Source organism: Bufo gargarizans, chromosome 4, assembly GCF_014858855.1.
Source record: "Bufo gargarizans isolate SCDJY-AF-19 chromosome 4, ASM1485885v1, whole genome shotgun sequence".
NCBI lineage: Eukaryota > Metazoa > Chordata > Amphibia > Anura > Bufonidae > Bufo > Bufo gargarizans.
In genome coordinates, this window is record NC_058083.1 from 305,166,838 (window position 1) to 305,187,789 (window position 20,952).

The window sequence follows — 20,952 nt, forward strand, 5'->3', positions numbered from 1 at the left end:
GCTTTACTTGTCCAGGAATAGTGATGAGCGGCAGGTGCCATATTCGATTTCGACGAAATTCGCGAATATTCGATAGAATATTCGTTTTATATTCGTCGAAATCGAATATTCATTATTCTTGTTATCGCGATTAATATGTGATTTAAATAATCAAATTTCGATTTTAACTTAAAGGCTACTCTCCTATTGAAATCGCAATTCGATTTTTTCAAGTTATAATAATCGAATTTCGATTTTAACTTAGCACTGCTATATGCCATATTAGGCTAACTAATATGGCATATAGCAGTGCTAAGTTAAAATCGAAATTCGATTATTATAACTTGAAAAAATCGAATTGCGATTTCAACGTAATTCTCAAATCCGACAGTACATTCTAGTATATGGAGTCGTTCCCATGGTGATGGGGACGCTCCATAAGCATGGAATATGGCTTCAATGGCTTGGTAGAATTAGCGAATTGACGAATATATTCGTTATATTCCACAAAACGAATATAACAAATGTATTCGTCATATTCCACAAAACGAATATAACGAATGTATTCGTCATATTCCACAAAACGAAGATAACGAAGTATTCTGCATCTTCATTTTAGCTAACTATTCATCAATTTCGCTAATTCTAGCAATGATATAGGAAAGTTGACTATAGAGACAGCTAAGTTTAATTCGCTATGCGATTATATTACTGTTTTTTTTTAAATAAATAGAATAATTATAATACCTGATAATTATTATAATTATACTATTTATAAAAAAAAGCAGTCATATAATCGCATAGCGAATTATACTTAGCTGTCTCTATAGTCAACTTTCCTATATCATTGCTAGAATTAGCGAAATTGATGAATAGGTAGCTAAAATGAAGATGCAGAATACTTCGTTATCTTCGTTTTGTGGAATATGACGAATACATTCGTTATATTCGTTTTGTGGAATATGACGAATACATTCGTTATATTCGTTTTGTGGAATATGACGAATACATTCGTTATATTCGTTTTGTGGAATATAACAAATATATTCATCAATTCGCTAATTCTACCAAGCCATTGAAGCCATATTCCATGCTTATGGAGCGTCCCCATCACCATGGGAACGACTCCATATACTAGAATGTACTGTCGGATTTGAGAATTACGTTGAAATCGCAATTCGATTTTTTCAAGTTATAATAATCGAATTTGATTTTAACTTAGCACTGCTATATGCCATATTAGTTAGCCTAATATGGCATATAGCAGTGCTAAGTTAAAATCGAAATTCGATTATTATAACTTGAAAAAATCGAATTGCGATTTCAACGTAATTCTCAAATCCGACAGTACATTCTAGTATATGGAGATGTTCCCATGGTGATGGGGACGCTCCATGAGCATGGAAGTCGGCAGAAGCGGCAACGGGCACTGACTGGAGCAGCCAGGAAGCCAGGAATCCAAAGGACAGGTAAGAACAACTTTAGGGAAGTGGGAAAGAAAAAAATATAACAATAAAAAAAAAAAAAAAAAAAACGAATATTCGAAATATCGAATTTATATCACTATATTCAAAATATTCGCGAATTAGCGAAGTGCCGATTTTCGCGAAAAAAATTCGATATTCGAATATTCGCGCTCAACACTATCCAGGAATATGATCTTCAGCTGAATCTCAGTAGTAATGGTGTTCATGAGGAGACAGGTGAAGTACAGAGAGGAGGATGGGGATTATGTAATGAGCAGCAGCTCTTGTATGCAGTTGGCTACATTACTGCAGTTTGTCTTGTCTATACTCTCTTTACTGATGCTCAAAATAACCGATTTTTTTTTTTTGCTTTTTTTTTATGTTCTTTTGATGGATCAGAAGAACGGAAAGCTAAATGGTGATGTGAAGTAAGCCTTAGAGAGGTAGTGTCTCAGAATAAAAGAAGGACAGAGGTTCATCAATCTGTAAAGAACTGTCTAAAAATAGTGTGACAATTTCAGAAAAAGGTTTACTCGGTAGAACAGGGCTGGCCAACCTGCGGTTCTCCAGCTGTTGCAAAACTACAACTCCCAGCATACACAGACAGCCTACAACTCTCAGCCTACAGCAGGGCATGGTGAGAATTGTAGTTTTACAACAGCTGTAGAGCCGCAGGTTGGCCAGCCCTGCAGTAGAAATTGTGAAGACTTTAAATATTCCACTATCTACAGTACATAATATCATTAAAAAAAAAAAGAATCTGGAGAAATCCATGTGCAAAAGGGACGAGGCTGGGTCAGTATTGGATGTTCGTCATCTATGGGCGCACTGGTGGTACTATATTAAAAACAGGCATGATTCTATTCTTGAAATCACTGAATGGGCTTGAGAACCCTTCCAGGAAGTAATGTCTGTGAACACAGTGTGCTGTTCAGTCTAAAAATGCAAGACAAAGCTGTATTATGCAAAGCAAAAGCTATATGTCAACATGCTCCAGAAATGCCACCATCCTCTCTGGAACATACTGTAGCTCATTTAAAATGGACTAAGGCAAAATAAAAAAAAACTGTTCTGTGATCAGATGAATCAAAGTTTGAAATTATTTTTGGAAATGATGGACGCTGTGTTCTGCAGACTCAAAAGAAGAAGGACCCTCCAGCTTGTTATCAGTATACAGTTCATAAACCTGCATCTCTCATGGTATGATGTTATAGTAGCACCTATTGCTTGGGCAGCTAACACATCTAGAAAGGCTTTGAAATGCTTAACAGTATACAGAGGATTTAGAGCAACATATGCTCCCATACAGACAATGTCACTTTCTGGAAAGACCTTGCATATTTCAGCAAGACAGTGCTAAATCACATACTGTATATATCCATGATCTATTGTGAATAAAATATTGGTCCATGAGATTTGGAAATCACAGCATGTATATTTATGTATATTTATCTACATTCTACACAGCATCCTAACTTTTTGGGAATTTGGTTTGTACATTAAATGTTTTATCCAGGAGCATACATAGACTTAAATATGTCCATATAGGCAATTCAATTGAATCAGGTTATGTTGTTTAACAGCGGATGAAGCAACCAGCTACCGATAGTTCAATTATATAAATATTTTAATGCTAGTGTTAATTAAACTGTCCTTCAAAAATCTTTGTAATGGTTTTTATAAAGTCTAAAAACGCAAACATACCTAGTGCCTTAAAAAAAGTATTCATAGCCCCTTGAACTTTTCCACTTTTTTCACATTATACACACAAACTTACCTGTAAATGTATTTTATTGGAATTGTATGTTATAGGCCAATAAAAAGCAATTATGTATGAAGTGAGAAGAAAATGATATATGATTTTCCAAATTTATAATAAAATTTTTTTTGAAAATAAAAATCTGAAGTGTGGCATGCATTTGTATTCAGTTGCCTGTACTCTGATAAACCTAAATAACATCCAGTGTGACCCATTGCCTTAAGAAGTCACCTAATCAGTAAATAGAGTCTACATGCATATAATTTATTCTCTCAGCACTGTTCAATCCATCAATCTGAAAATATAAGGAATATGGTACAACTGCAAACTCACCAGCACATGGCCATCCACCTAAACTGACAGCCCAGACAAGGAGAGCACTAATTAGAGAAGCAGCCAAGAGACCCATGTTCACTCTGGAGGAGAGATCCACAGCTCAGGTGAGAGAATCTCATTATTAATTGTGTACTCCACAAATCTGTTTTTTATGGTGGCTAGAAGCTTGCCATTTTTGCAAGCAATCCTTAAGAAGTCATGTTTGCAGTTTGCCACCAGCCATGTATAGGACAATGACATGTGGGAAAAGGTGCTCTGGTCAGATGACATCAAAGTTGAACTTTTTAGCTGAAATGCAAAAAGCAATATATGGTGGAAAACTAACAATGCACATCACACTCAACACATTGTCCCCACTGGGAAACATGGTGTTGGCAGCGTCATGCTGTGAGGATGATTTTCTTCAGCAGGGACAGGGAGGCTGTTCAGAGTTGATGTAAAGATGGATGGAGTTAAACATATGTCTGTCCTGGAGGCAAACCTTATGCAAAAGACTTGAGATTGGGGCAGAGTTTCACCTTCTAGCAGGATAACCTTAAACAACCGTAAACATAAAGCCACAGATACAATGGAATGGTTTATATCAAAGCAAATTCATGTTTTAGAATGGCTGAGTCAATATCCAGACCTAAATCTCATTGTTAATCTGTTGCAAGACTTGATAATAGCAGTTCATAGACACTCTCCTTCCAATCTGACTAAACTTGAGCTATTTTGCAAAGAAAAATGGTCAAGTTTCCGCCTTTAGATGTGCAAAGCTTGTAGAGCTGTAATTGCAGCGAAAGGTGGTCCTACAAAGTATTGACTCAGGGGGGCTGAATACAAATGCATACCACACTTTTCATATTTATTAAACACTTTGAAAACCATGTATCATTTTCTTTTCACTTTATACAATACTTTCTACTTTGCGTTGGTCTATCACATAAAATCCCAACAAATTACATTTAAGTTTGTGGGTGTAGCAGTAAAAAATGTGGAAACGTTTAAGGGGTATGAATACTTTTTCAAGCCACTGTATGTGTATAATATAATGCAGGCTAGAAAAGGAGCTAATAAAATATGATCAATGTTCAAAATAATGTTATAGCTTGTGAACACATAATAATAAAAACTCCCAAAGAGGATATGGATAAAGGAAAAAGATATTGCTGAAAGAAGTTATGTAATAACATGTAAAATATTGAATTTTATAAAGATAATCCTGATAAATCTACCCAAACCGTTCACCCAGGGAAAAAGAACATGCATATAAAGCTGATAAGAATATTTTTCAAGGTAAGAATTCATATCAGTAAAATAGATAAATCCTCCAACCCTACTTCAGCTGTTACTTTCTAAATAATATAGTAATAAAGAGTGTCAATTTATAATACATTATATATTTCCAATTAGTACACACTTGGGATGCAAATATTGCACAAATGACATAGGCCATTAACGATTAATACATTAGATTATAGATGAGCTAATCTTTTGAGATTGGTTTGATTCAAGTTCAACAAATAAAATAAAAAATTGGTTCAGACCCAAATAAATTCTACCCGAAACAAAAGTTGCCTCAATTGCCCTGATAATTATTATATAACTCCCTCTATTGTCCTACGAAAAAATGCTACCTCTTTTTGTAAATATTTTATGAAATTTTGAATTTACTGTTCCTCCTTTTACCTCCCTAAGCTCTCGAATGCAATGACAACAATAGCAAATAATGTCAGAGTGACAATGGCATACATAGCTATTTATAAATGCATGGTTGAAGATAACAAACAGCTTGCTTAGCAATACACCACACAGTTTTTTTTTTCAGAATACAAAGCTCCCAAAAATTGTCCCTCAATTGGCAGTTGGTATTTAAACACACAGGTTGCTATAGGAGGGGGAAAAAATGATGGCTTGTTGGGAGACCAATCCTTCTCAAATTTTTTATAAAAAATTTCATATTTTAATCGCATCATACCTTGGAGATTGCATTAGTACTTTATAACGTGTTGTAGCAGAGACAGCTAGAAAGAGGTGACTAAAATTTGGGTGAATGTGCGGAATTGCAAAAAAGTCAATTTTTTTATTTCAGTGCTACTCCTTCTTGCCTGGTCAAGAGTCTTACCACATCACCCAGACCAGAGCTCACAAAAACTAAAGGTAGGTGCAGGTGCAGAAGTCTGCCACTTCACCACAGCTAAGTGATACTGCACAACTTGGCCAAGTGGGAGTTCAGCTTGCACATAAGCTAATTGCTGATCACAAATGTTTTTCTGAGGGTCACACATTCTGTTAAGCATATCTCATGATGGAGTGAAGGACAATGAGAAGGAGGAGTCAGAGTAGGAGAAGAAGCAGCTGATCAGGATAAGGACACTGAAGTGCTTGGGGATGCAGACTGGCTGTAACAAAGAAGACCAGGAAATGAAGGACAGACTTTTTTGGGAATGCTGTCCAGTTATATTTTCCTGCAGAATCCAGAGATGTCACCTCATGTGCTACAACAGAGCCCTAGAATCTGTTTGTGTTTGAACACTCATAGCTTCTTTTATTCCTGCAGATCTTGCACAGGTCGGGGTGCCGACTTTGTGGAGAAAAACTGCCATATGTTGCCAGTTGCGTGCACAGAGCTAGAGGCAGCTGAGCTTGGCCTAAATTTGGGATATTTTAAACATGCACCCACAGTATCAGTGACATCACTAGTTCTCGAGCTGACCACAGTACAGGTAGATCTGTCCCTGCCATTTCATTTGGAGTTTTTGGACGTACATTGCCTCAACTCTTTATGGCCACCACCCTTCTACTCTGATGTCTCCTCCTCCTCATTACCCCTATCTGATTCCCATATCCTATCCAACACACAATCATCATCATAGTCCTCACCTCCACACAACTTTTCTCAGACTGATATCTCATGGTGGCTTCCTTGGCCCCCTATCCCGATTCTTTACTCTGTATTTGCCCAGAGTGCCACTGTCACTACCACTGCCCCTACTTCCACTATCGTAGCTACAAGTGCCATCATCACTACCACCAACACAGTCATGCATAGGATCCCCCACCTCCCCCTGAACCTTCTCCTCATGACAGGCCAAACGCTGACTGCTTTCACACAAGTCATCAACACGGAGACTCTCCCTGCCGGGATGTATGGTGTGATTTCTCTCATAGACCCATTGCATTAGTGGTGTCTATGAGGATTACATTATGTTCCTATGGAGGGTCTTCATAGGAACTTATTTGCAACGGCCCAACAAGTGGGCACCATCTTTAAAGTCCCTACCTGCACTGTACATGTGCAACACTGGTCAGGAAGGGGTTATATGACAAGAGTGCTACTTTCCGAACCAGAATATTGGTACATCTCATTTTAGACACATTTATTATTCAGATTTGCAAACAATGACTGTTTCTAACATCCGTAACCCTTTCGATACCAGTGCCATACATGTACAGCACTGCAGAGATAGGCAAACATGGCACAGGCTCGCACGTGGAGCGGACGTCATGGCTGGCAGGTCTTTGCTGTGTCAAACAGCAGAGACCTGTGGCTAATTACCCCAATCGGCATTAGAAAGTACAAAAAATAAGTCCTCATACAGCTATGTGAACGGAAATATAAAAACGTTATGGCACAAGGAAGATAGGGAAGAAAATTAAAATGCAAAAACAAAAAACCTCTGGTATCCTAAGGGTTAACATTTCCTAGTTTTAAACTAGAAAGTAGCTGTGCCATCTTGTTTTTACCTTCAAGATACATTTATGAACCTAAAATCTACAATTCTAGTTCATATAGAGAAGCAGATTAGACCAACTTAGACTTGATCTAAAGTTTTTGGCGATCAGAATTTTGGCACATTAGACCAGATTTTTGGCTTGGAGACAGAATTGTGGCACATAGGACACACATGTTTGTCTCGGGGAAACAGAATTTTAACTCATTGGAAGAGATTTACAGGGCATTTGGACAAATGTTTAGTATAAACTAAGGCAACAAATAAGTGATATAAACCAGACTTGACAGTCAAAAGCCTCATTCACATGTCAGTGTTTTGGTCAGTGATTTCCATGTGTGATTGAGTGAAAACCAGGTGTGGAGCTACACAGACATAATGTATAGGGGAAAGATATGCTCCTGTTCTGTGTTTAGAACCACACCTGGTTTGGGCTCACAATCACCAATGGAAATCACTGACCAAAACACTGAGGTGTAACTGAAGCATAACGATGCATTAGATTTATCATCCAACATCAGCTACTCCAATAAATTTGATACATTTTCAGACTGTGTATGTTTACTCTGTTGACAAATAAGACAGGATTGGTAAATGTGGGCCAATGAATCCACACTCACATGTGCAACACGCCAGACCTGCAGGGTATAGCGAAGTGAGGTCACGGTTATGGGCAATCAAGGGTTACTCACTGTATTGGAGAACCCTGGGCAGGCGCGTGGCAGTGAAGGAGAGGTAGACACGGTTCCTCTGGGGCACACTCTGTATATAGGGACCAGGCCTTATGGTGGGTGAGGTGCCCTGGATGTTACAGGTGTTTTGAGTGCCTGGGGCAAGGTCCCTGTTGGATTCATGACGCCAGTGCCTTTGACGGTGGCACACCGGTTGGTAGTTGGAATGATGGAGGTACACAGGTAGAATAGTGAACAAACGTTACTTTACTGAACAGTCCAACTTTGTACAGCAGGTGGTAACACAGTCTTCAAATCACAGTTTCACAAGTAGGCTTTCTTCACAAAATTGGCAGGTAATAATTGTGCAAGATACGCAGAGGGTAAATCCACAATGCACTCAGAAGCAGGTTGTACCTTTCCTCAGAAATAGTGTACACTGTTCTTTCTAGAACTCCTGTCTGGCTTTCTATCCCAAGGCCCGGATGCCTAAAGGGTGGCTTAAATCCTTGGTAATTATATCTTACTCTGGTATTAATTAAATCCTTGCGTTACTTTCTATCTGCATCTGCCCATCAGGGTTACTTATCTTTCTAAGGAGAGCTATCTATTTTGTTGATGACTTAATCACCAGAAATTCAAATATTTGTATGAGTAGGTATGGATGGTGATTTTATTTTTATTTTTAAAACTTAACTTTTATTTTAGGTTTTTATAGAATATAGTCCCTGAGTGTTCCTTAATGAAAAGAAAAAAGAAGGGTGTATGATGACACCAGGGATGTGAATAAGTGTGTTGCGACGTCTTTGATGCATACAAAAACAAATGTGCACAGCAGCACTTTACAGGCAACCAATGGTCCTACCATATAAGTCAGGAGCCTCTTGTCACCTCAAATGTTCAGTAGCTTGAATAAGCTGAAATAAAGAGCGGTTATACCTGGACGAATGGTGTTGGTTAGAGTATGGACCCTAGACAGCCCTAATATAGCGGTGCTGGCTCAGCCCTAACGTCCTAACACGGAGCACCAGTTCTAATAAGAACGACCCCGTCCGGAACCTTGCCCTTAATTGCTACTTGGCCCTATTGTGCCCTAGTGTAGCTAATCCCTACACGCATGTTTCGTTTACAGTACTCGTCAGGGGATTTTAGGCATATACAATCGGGCAATATATTGAAACCTATAGTGTTTACTTTTTGTCACCAGTCAACACATATAGATATATTTATACACAGTTGTTATTAGCTGTGTATGACACACGTGGTACCTTGGCAGCGGAGGCCCTTTGTCCAGGCTCCACTGGCGTACCTGGGCGCAATTCTGCCTAGCGTTGTTCTGGCAGTCTGTGGGATCCAACCTGGATGATGTTTGGGTTCGGGTCCTGGAACTCAGCGATGTGTCAGGAGGCCGTGATGTGACCTGTTATCCTGTTCCCGCTGGCTCCTATTTGAACATCCTCTAGCCTCAAATTGAGGCTTGAGACGCAGCGCGATGACGTCAGACGCTCGTACGGCGTCGTCGCGCATGCGCCAGTGTTTAGTGAATACACTTAGCCTTTCGATATGAGGCTACTACTATGCGCCGCAACGGTGACGTCAGCGGAGCTGCCAACGCCATCGCGCATGCGCAGATAGTGCTGTAGATAGACAGCAGCAAGTCCATTGACGTGATCAAGGATAAGTACGTCATTTTTGGTGGCCGAGTGTTGGGGAATGAGCCCAGGACCTTGTTATTATTGGCGGCCATTAGTTTACATCGTTGCCTGGTTACCGGGACATCGTCAGGCAGCCTTGATATGTAATTGCCGTCTATAGCAAAATACGGCTGTATTAATTAAAGTGGCATTTTTTGCAGTCTTATCGCAATAAAATCGATATATATTTTCTGGTTGGTTTGTATTGAACACGGGTGCATGTGGAGGCATATAAACAGTTAAATACTGCTCTTTATTTACACGATTGCGCTCTTTATACACTTTGTTATAAATCTATAAGATATGTGTAATAGAGGATTTTTTAGAAGAAGGGTGCCTACTGGTTGTGCTATTTCTTCTAAATCCCAGAGATACTTTTATTAACTAGGATTAGATCGACATGTAGCCCCTTAAAGGTACATGCCTGTTCTTACCTATTAGGGGCACTATAGGCTATACTGCTTTATCTGCATCCACGAGATACTGTTATTAGCTAGGCATGCATCAGGATGTTATCCTTTATAAGCAAAAGCCTGAAGCATGGTTTATAGTCCTTCTCAAATAAAAGAAATCTATGATATAATTGGTCAATATATACAGTTTTTTTGGTAGGATTATTCATAGATGTAGGCCATAGCCTTATTCCGTTTTTGTCTGCTCACCGGAGTGATCAGTATTCTTTTATGTTAGGTTATATAAAAATTATGGGATGACAAGAGTTAATACTTTGACGCTCTTGGTCTATGTTAGTATCCCTAGCCCAAGCTTGTGTGGGTCTATATTGGGGCATATGACACTTAGGTAGCTGAGTCTAGGTATCCTATGTAAGTGGGTTTCCCCTCTCATATTTTCAGGAGGCCCAGGCAAACCTCAGATAAAGCAAGTGAAGCAGAGTTGTTCATTAAGGCCCTTTGGTGCTTCTGTACGCAGTATGTGGATCCAGCGTGCTTCATGTTGTAGGAGAGTTCGATCCCAGTCTCCTCCACGTAGTGGTTGTGTGATTGCCTCAATGCCCATGGCTTTAATGCTTCGTGGGTTTCCCTGATGATATTCATGCACATGTCGTGACACGACTGTGTCCCTTTTATTGCTGATATCCCCGAGGTGTTCTCCCAGTCGTCTGCGTAATTCTCGTTTTGTTTTACCGATATATTCCAGGGGGCAGTCACATGTGAGTCTGTAAATGACACCTCTAGTCCGACAGTTTATAAAGTCGTTGATTTTAAAGGTTTTTCCCAGGTTGATGCTCACAAAGGTTTTACCTGTTTCTATTGTGTTGCATGCAATGCATCCGCTACATTTGAAGCACCCTTGTGGTCTTCTGTCTAGCCATGTTCCTTTTGCTGTTGTTTTATGATGGCTGTGTACCAGCATATCCTTTAGGCTACGTCCTCTTCGGAAGGTGATCTGTGGGTAATCGAAGATCTTCTCTTTAATATCTGGATCCATCATCAGGATCGGCCAATGTTTCTGAAGAATACTTCTCACATCATTGGCTGCCTCATCAAACGTGCCAATGATTCTTGTCTTTGGATTGGTGTCTGTTGGCTTAATTTTGGGTACCAGGAGTTCCGTCCGCGAGGATCTCATAGCCTGTTGGTATGCTGACCTTAGTACTCCATCTGGATAGCCCCTAGAGAGGAATCTGTTCCTCAATATCCCTGCTTGTTTCACAAATTCTGTTTTGTTGGAGCAGTTGCGTCTCAGACGTAGATATTGCCCTCTTGGTATTCCTCTCTTTAGAGGTAGAGGGTGGCTACTGCTCCAGTGTAATACAGAATTTGTTGCTGTAGGTTTACGAAATATTGTGGTGGTGAGTTCCTCACAGTCTTACTTATCTTTCTCTGGAATTTCCTTACTTGGCTGGTGACTGACTGTGGGTTTCTCCCAGGAGGTTCTGTCCTGCTACTTGGGTGACTTCAGAGCTAACTAAGGCTCTCTTGGCTTCAGGCAGGCTGGATCTCCTCACTAGCCTCCTGGTCATAACTAGCAGCCAGGGCTATCAAGCTGCATGTCAGGAGGAGGCTTTCTAACCTCTGTCTTCTCAGACTCCTGACTCTGCACTGCTCTAACTCTCCCTGTCTAAGCCTGGACATTTATACTAGGAGCTCCCTATCTCCCTCTAGTGCCTGGGATGTCTAACTACACCCAACTAGCCCTGCTATTGCATCATACAGGGGAACCTTGCATATAAAAACACATTAGAAAATACATTAAATGCACAATTAAATATAACATTTCTGTCCCTTGTGAGTAGGAGTAATGCGCACACCAATTGACCCTTGTGTAGTGCCCACCCCTACCTAGTGGGACACTACACATGTCATCCACACAGGCGTAAACATGGATATTAGAAAGCCTATAGAACCACCATCTCAAGCATACTATTTAGTACTGTAAGTCTGAAAAACACAGGATTTTCATGAACTGAATGTCAGATGATTTAATCAATAACATTTAAATATCATAAGTAGGGATGAGCGAACTCGAACTGTATAGTTCGGGTTCGTACCGAATTTTGGGGTGTCCGTGACACGGACCCGAACCCGGACATTTTCGTAAAAGTCCGGGTTCGGGTTCGGTGTTCGTCGCTTTCTTGGCGCTTTTGTGACGCTTTCTTGGCGCTTTTTGAAAGGCTGCAAAGCAGCCAATCAACAAGCGTCATACTACTTGCCCCAAGAGGCCATCACAGCCATGCCTACTATTGGCATGGCTGTGATTGGCCAGAGCACCATGTGACCCAGCCTCTATTTAAGCTGGAGTCACATAGCGCCGCCCGTCACTCTGCTCTGATTAGCGTAGGGAGAGGTTGCGGCTGCGACAGTAGGGCGAGATTAGGCAGATTAACTCCTCCAAAGGACTTGATTAACTGATCGATCTGCAGCTGTGGATCATTGAGCTGCTGATCCTCAATTGCTCACTGTTTTTAGGCTGCACAGACCGTTTGTCAGTCTCATTTTTCTGGGGTGATCGGCGGCCATTTTGTGTCTTGTGGTGCGCCAGCACAAGCTGCGACCAAGTGCATTTAACCCTCAATGGTGTGGTTGTTTTTTGGCTAAAGCCTACATCAGGGTGAAGCTGTCACACCAAGTGCATTTAACCAGCAATAGTCTGTTCATTTTTTGGCCATATACAAAATCAGGGGCAAGCTGCGCCTGTCACCAAGTGCATTTAACCCTCAATGGTGTGGTTGTTTTTTGGCTAAAGCCTACATCAGGGTGAAGCTGTCACACCAAGTGCATTTAACCAGCAATAGTCTGTTCATTTTTTGGCCATATACAAAATCAGGGGCAAGCTGCGCCTGTCACCAAGTGCATTTAACCCTCAATGGTGTGGTTGTTTTTTGGCTAAAGCCTACATCAGGGTGAAGCTGTCACACCAAGTGCATTTAACCAGCAATAGTCTGTTCATTTTTTGGCCATATACAAAATCAGGGGCAAGCTGCGCCTGTCACCAAGTGCATTTAACCCTCAATGGTGTGGTTGTTTTTTGGCTAAAGCCTACATCAGGGTGAAGCTGTCACACCAAGTGCATTTAACCAGCAATAGTCTGTTCATTTTTTGGCCATATCCCAGTCTAATTCTGTCACTAAATCCATACCGGTCACCCAGCGCCTAAATACTAGGCCTCAAATTTATATCCAGCTAAATCTGTCCCTAGTGCTGTAGCTGGGCGAGTTATTTAGTGTCCGTTCAAGCACATTTCTTGTTCTGGGTTGAAATACAATTCCCAATTTAGCAATTTCATAATTTAGTGGTTCCTGCTATATCAGAGCTATTTGAAATCTATCCCAAAAAGGGTATATAATATTGAAGGTGCACATTGGGTCATTCAGAATAACTTCACACACACCCGCTACTGTGTATTTCCAAGTCTAATTCTGTCACTAAACCCATACCTGTCACCCAGCGCCTAAATACTAGGCCTCAAATTTAAATCCCTCTAAATCTCTCGTTACCCACCGCTGTACTGTTGTTGCTGGGCAAGATATTTAGTGTCCGTCAAAGCACATTTTTTGTTCTGGGTTGAAGTACAATTCCCAATTTAGCAATTTCATAATTTAGTGGTTTCTGCTATATCAGAGCTATTTGAAATCTATCCCTAAAAGGGTATATAATATTGAAGGTGCACATAGGGTCATTCAGAATAACTTCACACACACGCTTCTGTGCATTTCCAAGTCTAATTCTGTCACTAAATCCATACCGGTGACCCAGCGCCTAAATACTAGGCCTCAAATTTAAATCCCTCTAAATCTCTCGTTACCCACCACTGTACTGTTGTTGCTGGGCAAGATATTTAGTGTCCGTCAAAGCACATTTTTTGTTCTGGGTTGAAGTACAATTCCCAATTTAGCAATTTCATAATTTAGTGGTTTCTGCTATATCAGAGCTATTTGAAATCTATCCCTAAAAGGGTATATAATATTGAAGGTGCACATAGGGTCATTCAGAATAACTTCACACACACGCTTCTGTGCATTTCCAAGTCTAATTCTGTCACTAAATCCATACCGGTGACCCAGCGCCTAAATACTAGGCCTCAAATTTAAATCCCTCTAAATCTCTCGTTACCCACCGCTGTACTGTTGTTGCTGGGCAAGATATTTAGTGTCCGTCAAAGCACATTTTTTGTTCTGGGTTGAAGTACAATTCCCAATTTAGCAATTTCATAATTTAGTGGTTTCTGCTATATCAGAGCTATTTGAAATCTATCCCTAAAAGGGTATATAATATTGAAGGTGCACATAGGGTCATTCAGAATAACTTCACACACACGCTTCTGTGCATTTCCAAGTCTAATTCTGTCACTAAATCCATACCGGTGACCCAGCGCCTAAATACTAGGCCTCAAATTTAAATCCCTCTAAATCTCTCGTTACCCACCGCTGTACTGTTGTTGCTGGGCAAGATATTTAGTGTCCGTCAAAGCACATTTTTTGTTCTGGGTTGAAGTACAATTCCCAATTTAGCAATTTCATAATTTAGTGGTTTCCTGCTATATCAGAGCTATTTGAAATCTATCCCTAAAAGGGTATATAATATTGAAGGTGCACATAGGGTCATTCAGAATAACTTCACACACACCCGCTACTGTGTATTTCCAAGTCTAATTCTGTCACTAAATCCATACCTGTCACCCAGCGCCTAAATACTAGGCCTCAAATTTAAATCCCTCTAAATCTCTCGTTACCCACCGCTGTACTGTTGTTGCTGGGCAAGATATTTAGTGTCCGTCAAAGCACATTTTTTGTTCTGGGTTGAAGTACAATTCCCAATTTAGCAATTTCATAATTTAGTGGTTTCTGCTATATCAGAGCTATTTGAAATCTATCCCTAAAAGGGTATATAATATTGAAGGTGCACATAGGGTCATTCAGAATAACTTCACACACACGCTTCTGTGCATTTCCAAGTCTAATTCTGTCACTAAATCCATACCGGTGACCCAGCGCCTAAATACTAGGCCTCAAATTTAAATCCCTCTAAATCTCTCGTTACCCACCGCTGTACTGTTGTTGCTGGGCAAGATATTTAGTGTCCGTCAAAGCACATTTTTTGTTCTGGGTTGAAGTACAATTCCCAATTTAGCAATTTCATAATTTAGTGGTTTCTGCTATATCAGAGCTATTTGAAATCTATCCCTAAAAGGGTATATAATATTGAAGGTGCACATAGGGTCATTCAGAATAACTTCACACACACGCTTCTGTGCATTTCCAAGTCTAATTCTGTCACTAAATCCATACCGGTGACCCAGCGCCTAAATACTAGGCCTCAAATTTAAATCCCTCTAAATCTCTCGTTACCCACCGCTGTACTGTTGTTGCTGGGCAAGATATTTAGTGTCCGTCAAAGCACATTTTTTGTTCTGGGTTGAAGTACAATTCCCAATTTAGCAATTTCATAATTTAGTGGTTCCTGCTATATCAGAGCTATTTGAAATCTATCCCAAAAAGGGTATATAATATTGAAGGTGCACATTGGGTCATTCAGAATAACTTCACACACACCCGCTACTGTGTATTTCCAAGTCTAATTCTGTCACTAAACCCATACCTGTCACCCAGCGCCTAAATACTAGGCCTCAAATTTAAATCCCTCTAAATCTCTCGTTACCGCTGTACTGTTGTAGCTGGGAAAGTTATTTAGTGCCCGTCAAAGCACATTTTTTGTTCTGGGTTGAAGTACAATTCCCAATTTAGCAATTTCATAATTTAGTGGTTCCTGCTATATCAGAGCTATTTGAAATCTATCCCAAAAAGGGTATATAATATTCAAGGTGCACATTGGGTCATTCAGAATAACTTCACACACACGCTTCTGTGCATTTCCAAGTCTAATTCTGTCACTAAATCCATACCGGTCACCCAGCGCCTAAATACTAGGCCTCAAATTTATATCCCGCTGAATTTGAATACAATACATTGGGCCAAATAATATATTTGTTGTTGTGGTGAACCATAACAATGAGAAAAACATCTAGTAAGGGACGCGGACGTGGACATGGTCGTGGTGGTGTTAGTGGACCCTCTGGTGCTGGGAGAGGACGTGGCCGTTCTGCCACATCCACACGTCCTAGTGTACCAACTACCTCAGGTCCCAGTAGCCGCCAGAATTTACAGCGATATATGGTGGGGCCCAATGCCGTTCTAAGGATGGTAAGGCCTGAGCAGGTACAGGCATTAGTCAATTGGGTGGCCGACAGTGGATCCAGCACGTTCACATTATCTCCCACCCAGTCTTCTGCAGAAAGCGCACAGATGGCGCCTGAAAACCAACCCCATCAGTCTGTCACATCACCCCCATGCATACCAGGGAAACTGTCTCAGCCTCAAGTTATGCAGCAGTCTCTTATGCTGTTTGAAGACTCCGCTGGCAGGGTTTCCCAAGGGCATCCACCTAGCCCTTCCCCAGCGGTGAAAGACATAGAATGCACTGACGCACAACCACTTATGTTTCCTGATGATGAGGACATGGGAATACCACCTCAGCATGTCTCTGATGATGACGAAACACAGGTGCCAACTGCTGCGTCTTTCTGCAGTGTGCAGACTGAACAGGAGGTCAGGGATCAAGACTGGGTGGAAGACGATGCAGGGGACGATGAGGTCCTAGACCCCACATGGAATGAAGGTCGTGCCACTGACTTTCACAGTTCGGAGGAAGAGGCAGTGGTGAGACCGAGCCAACAGCGTAGCAAAAGAGGGAGCAGTGGGCAAAAGCAGAACACCCGCCGCCAAGAGACTCCGCCTGCTACTGACCGCCGCCATCTGGGACCGAGCACCCCAAAGGCAGCTTCAAGGAGTTCCCTGGCATGGCACTTCTTCAAACAATGTGCTGACGACAAGACCCGAGTGGTTTGCACGCTGTGCCATCAGAGCCTGAAGCGAGGCATTAACGTTCTGAACCTGAGCACAACCTGCATGACCAGGCACCTGCATGCAAAGCATGAACTGCAGTGGAGTAAACACCTTAAAACCAAGGAAGTCACTCAGGCTCCCCCTGCTACCTCTTCTGCTGCTGCCGCCTCGGCCTATTCTGCTGCTGCCGCCTCGGCCTCTTCCTCCGCCTCTGGAGGAACGTTGGCACCTGCCGCCCAGCAAACAGGGGATGTACCACCAACACCACCACCACCACCTCCGTCACCAAGCGTCTCAACCATGTCACACGCCAGCGTTCAGCTCTCCATCTCACAAACATTTGATAGAAAGCGTAAATTCCCACCTAGCCACCCTCGATCCCTGGCCCTGAATGCCAGCATTTCTAAACTACTGGCCTATGAAATGCTGTCATTTAGGCTGGTGGACACAGACAGCTTCAAACAGCTCATGTCGCTTGCTGTCCCACAGTATGTTGTTCCCAGCCGGCACTACTTCTCCAAGAGAGCCGTGCCTTCCCTGCACAACCAAGTATCCGATAAAATCAAGTGTGCACTGCGCAACGCCATCTGTAGCAAGGTCCACCTAACCACAGATACGTGGACCAGTAAGCACGGCCAGGGACGCTATATCTCCCTAACTGCACACTGGGTAAATGTAGTGGCAGCTGGGCCCCAGGCGGAGAGCTGTTTGGCGCACGTCCTGCCGCCGCCAAGGATCGCAGGGCAACATTCTTTGCCTCCTGTTGCCACCTCCTCCTTCTCGGCTTCCTCCTCCTCTTCTTCCACCTGCTCATCCAGTCAGCCACACACCTTCACCACCAACTTCAGCACAGCCCGGGGTAAACGTCAGCAGGCCATTCTGAAACTCATATGTTTGGGGGACAGGCCCCACACCGCACAGGAGTTGTGGCGGGGTATTGAACAACAGACCGACGAGTGGTTGCTGCCGGTGAGCCTCAAGCCCGGCCTGGTGGTGTGTGATAATGGGCGAAATCTCGTTGCAGCTCTGGGACTAGCCAATTTGACGCACATCCCTTGCTTGGCGCATGTGCTGAATTTGGTGGTGCAGAAGTTCATTCACAACTACCCCGACATGTCAGAGCTGCTGCATAAAGTGCGGGCCGTCTGTTCGCGCTTCCGGCGTTCACATCCTGCCGCTGCTCGCCTGTCTGCGCTACAGCGTAACTTCGGCCTTCCCGCTCACCGCCTCATATGCGACGTGCCCACCAGGTGGAACTCCACCTTGCACATGCTGGACAGACTGTGCGAGCAGCAGCAGGCCATAGTGGAGTTTCAGCTGCAGCACGCACGGGTCAGTCGCACTACAGAACAGCACCACTTCACCACCAATGACTGGGCCTCCATGCGAGACCTGTGTGCCCTGTTGCGCTGTTTCGAGTACTCCACCAACATGGCCAGTGGCGATGACACCGTTATCAGCGTTACAATACCACTTCTATGTCTCCTTGAGAAAACACTTAGGGCGATGATGGAACAGGAGGTGGCCCAGGAGGAGGAGGAGGAGGATGAGGAAGAGGGGTCATTTTTAGCACTTTCAGGCCAGTCTCTTCGAAGTGACTCAGAGGGAGGTTTTTTGCAACAGCAGAGGCCAGGTACAAATGTGGCCAGCCAGGGCCCACTACTGGAGGACGAGGAGGACGAGGATGAGGAGGAGGTGGAGGAGGATGAGGATGAAGCATGGTCACAGCGGGGTGGCACCCAACGCAGCTCGGGTCCATCACTGGTGCGTGGCTGGGGGGAAAGGCAGGACGATGACGATACGCCTCCCACAGAGGACAGCTTGTCCTTACCCCTGGGCAGCCTGGCACACATGAGCGACTACATGCTGCAGTGCCTGCGCAACGACAGCAGAGTTGCCCACATTTTAACCTGTGCGGACTACTGGGTTGCCACCCTGCTGGATCCACGCTACAAAGACAATGTGCCCACCTTACTTCCTGCACTGGAGCGTGATAGGAAGATGCGCGAGTACAAGCGCACGTTGGTAGACGCGCTACTGAGAGCATTCCCAAATGTCACAGGGGAACAAGTGGAAGCCCAAGGCCAAGGCAGAGGAGGAGCAAGAGGTCGCCAAGGCAGCTGTGTCACGGCCAGCTCCTCTGAGGGCAGGGTTAGCATGGCAGAGATGTGGAAAACTTTTGTCAACACGCCACAGCTAACTGCACCACCACCTGATACGCAACGTGTTAGCAGGAGGCAACATTTCACTAACATGGTGGAACAGTACGTGTGCACACCCCTCCACGTACTGACTGATGGTTCGGCCCCATTCAACTTCTGGGTCTCTAAATTGTCCACGTGGCCAGAGCTAGCCTTTTATGCCTTGGAGGTGCTGGCCTGCCCGGCAGCCAGCGTTTTGTCTGAACGTGTATTCAGCACGGCAGGGGGCGTCATTACAGACAAACGCAGCCGCCTGTCTACAGCCAATGTGGACAAGCTGACGTTCATAAAAATGAACCAGGCATGGATCCCACAGGACCTGTCCGTCCCTTGTCCAGATTAGACATTAACTACCTCCCCATAACCATATATTATTGGACTCCAGGGCACTTCCTCATTCAATCCTATTTTTATTTTCATTTTACCATTATATTGCGATGCTACCCAAAGTTGAATGAACCTCTCCTCTGCCTGTGTGCTAGGCCTAAATATATGCCAATGGACTGTTGCAGTGGTGGCTGACATGAAGCCTGATTCTCTGCTATGACATGCAGACTAATTCTCTGCTGACATGAAGCCAGATTGTCTGTTACGGGACCTCTCTCCTCTGCCTGGGTGCTGGGCCTAAATTTATGACAATGGACTGTTGCAGTGGTGGCTGACGTGAAGCCTGATTCTCTGCTATGACATGCAGACTGATTCTCTGCTGACATGAAGCCAGATCGTCTGTTACGGGACCTCTCTGCTCTGCCTGTGTGCTAGGCCTAAATATATGCCAATGGACTGTTGCAGTGGTGGGTGACGTGAAGCCTCATTCTCTGCTATGACATGCAGACTGATTCTCTGCTGACATGAAGCCAGATTGTCTGTTACGGGACCTCTCTGCTCTGCCTGTGTGCTAGGCCTAAATATATGCCAATGGACTGTTGCAGTGGTGGGTGACGTGAAGCCTCATTCTCTGCTATGACATGCAGACTGATTCTCTGCTGTCATGAAGCCAGATTGTCTGTTACGGGACCTCTCTGCTCTGCCTGTGTGCTAGGCCTAAATATATGCCAATGGACTGTTGCAGTGGTGGGTGACGTGAAGCCTCATTCTCTGCTATGACATGCAGACTGATTCTCTGCTGACATGAAGCCAGATTGTCTGTTACGGGACCTCTCTGCTCTGCCTGTGTGCTAGGCCTAAATATATGCCAATGGACTGTTGCAGTGGTGGGTGACGTGAAGCCTCATTCTCTGCTATGACATGCAGACTGATTCTCTGCTGTCATGAAGCCAGATTGTCTGTTACGGGACCTCTCTGCTCTGCCTGTGTGCTAGGCCTAAATATATGCCAATGGACTGTTGCAGTGGTGGGTGACGTGAAGCCTCATTCTCTGCTATGACATGCAGACTAATTCTCTGCTGACATGAAGACAGATTCTCTGTTACGGGACCTCTCTCCTCTGCCTGTGTGTGTGCTGGGCCTAAATATATGCCAATGGACTGTTGCAGTGGTGGCTGACGTGAAGCCTCATTCTCTGCTATGACATGCAGACTGATTCTCTGCTGACATGAAGCCAGATTCTCTGTTACGGGACCTCTCTCCTCTGCCTGTGTGTGTGCTGGGCCTAAATATATGCCAATGGACTGTTGCAGTGGTGGCTGACGTGAAGCCTCATTCTCTGCTATGACATGCAGACTGATTCTCTGCTGACATGAAGCCAGATTCTCTGTTACGGGACCTCTCTCCTCTGCCTGTGTGTGTGCTGGGCCTAAATATATG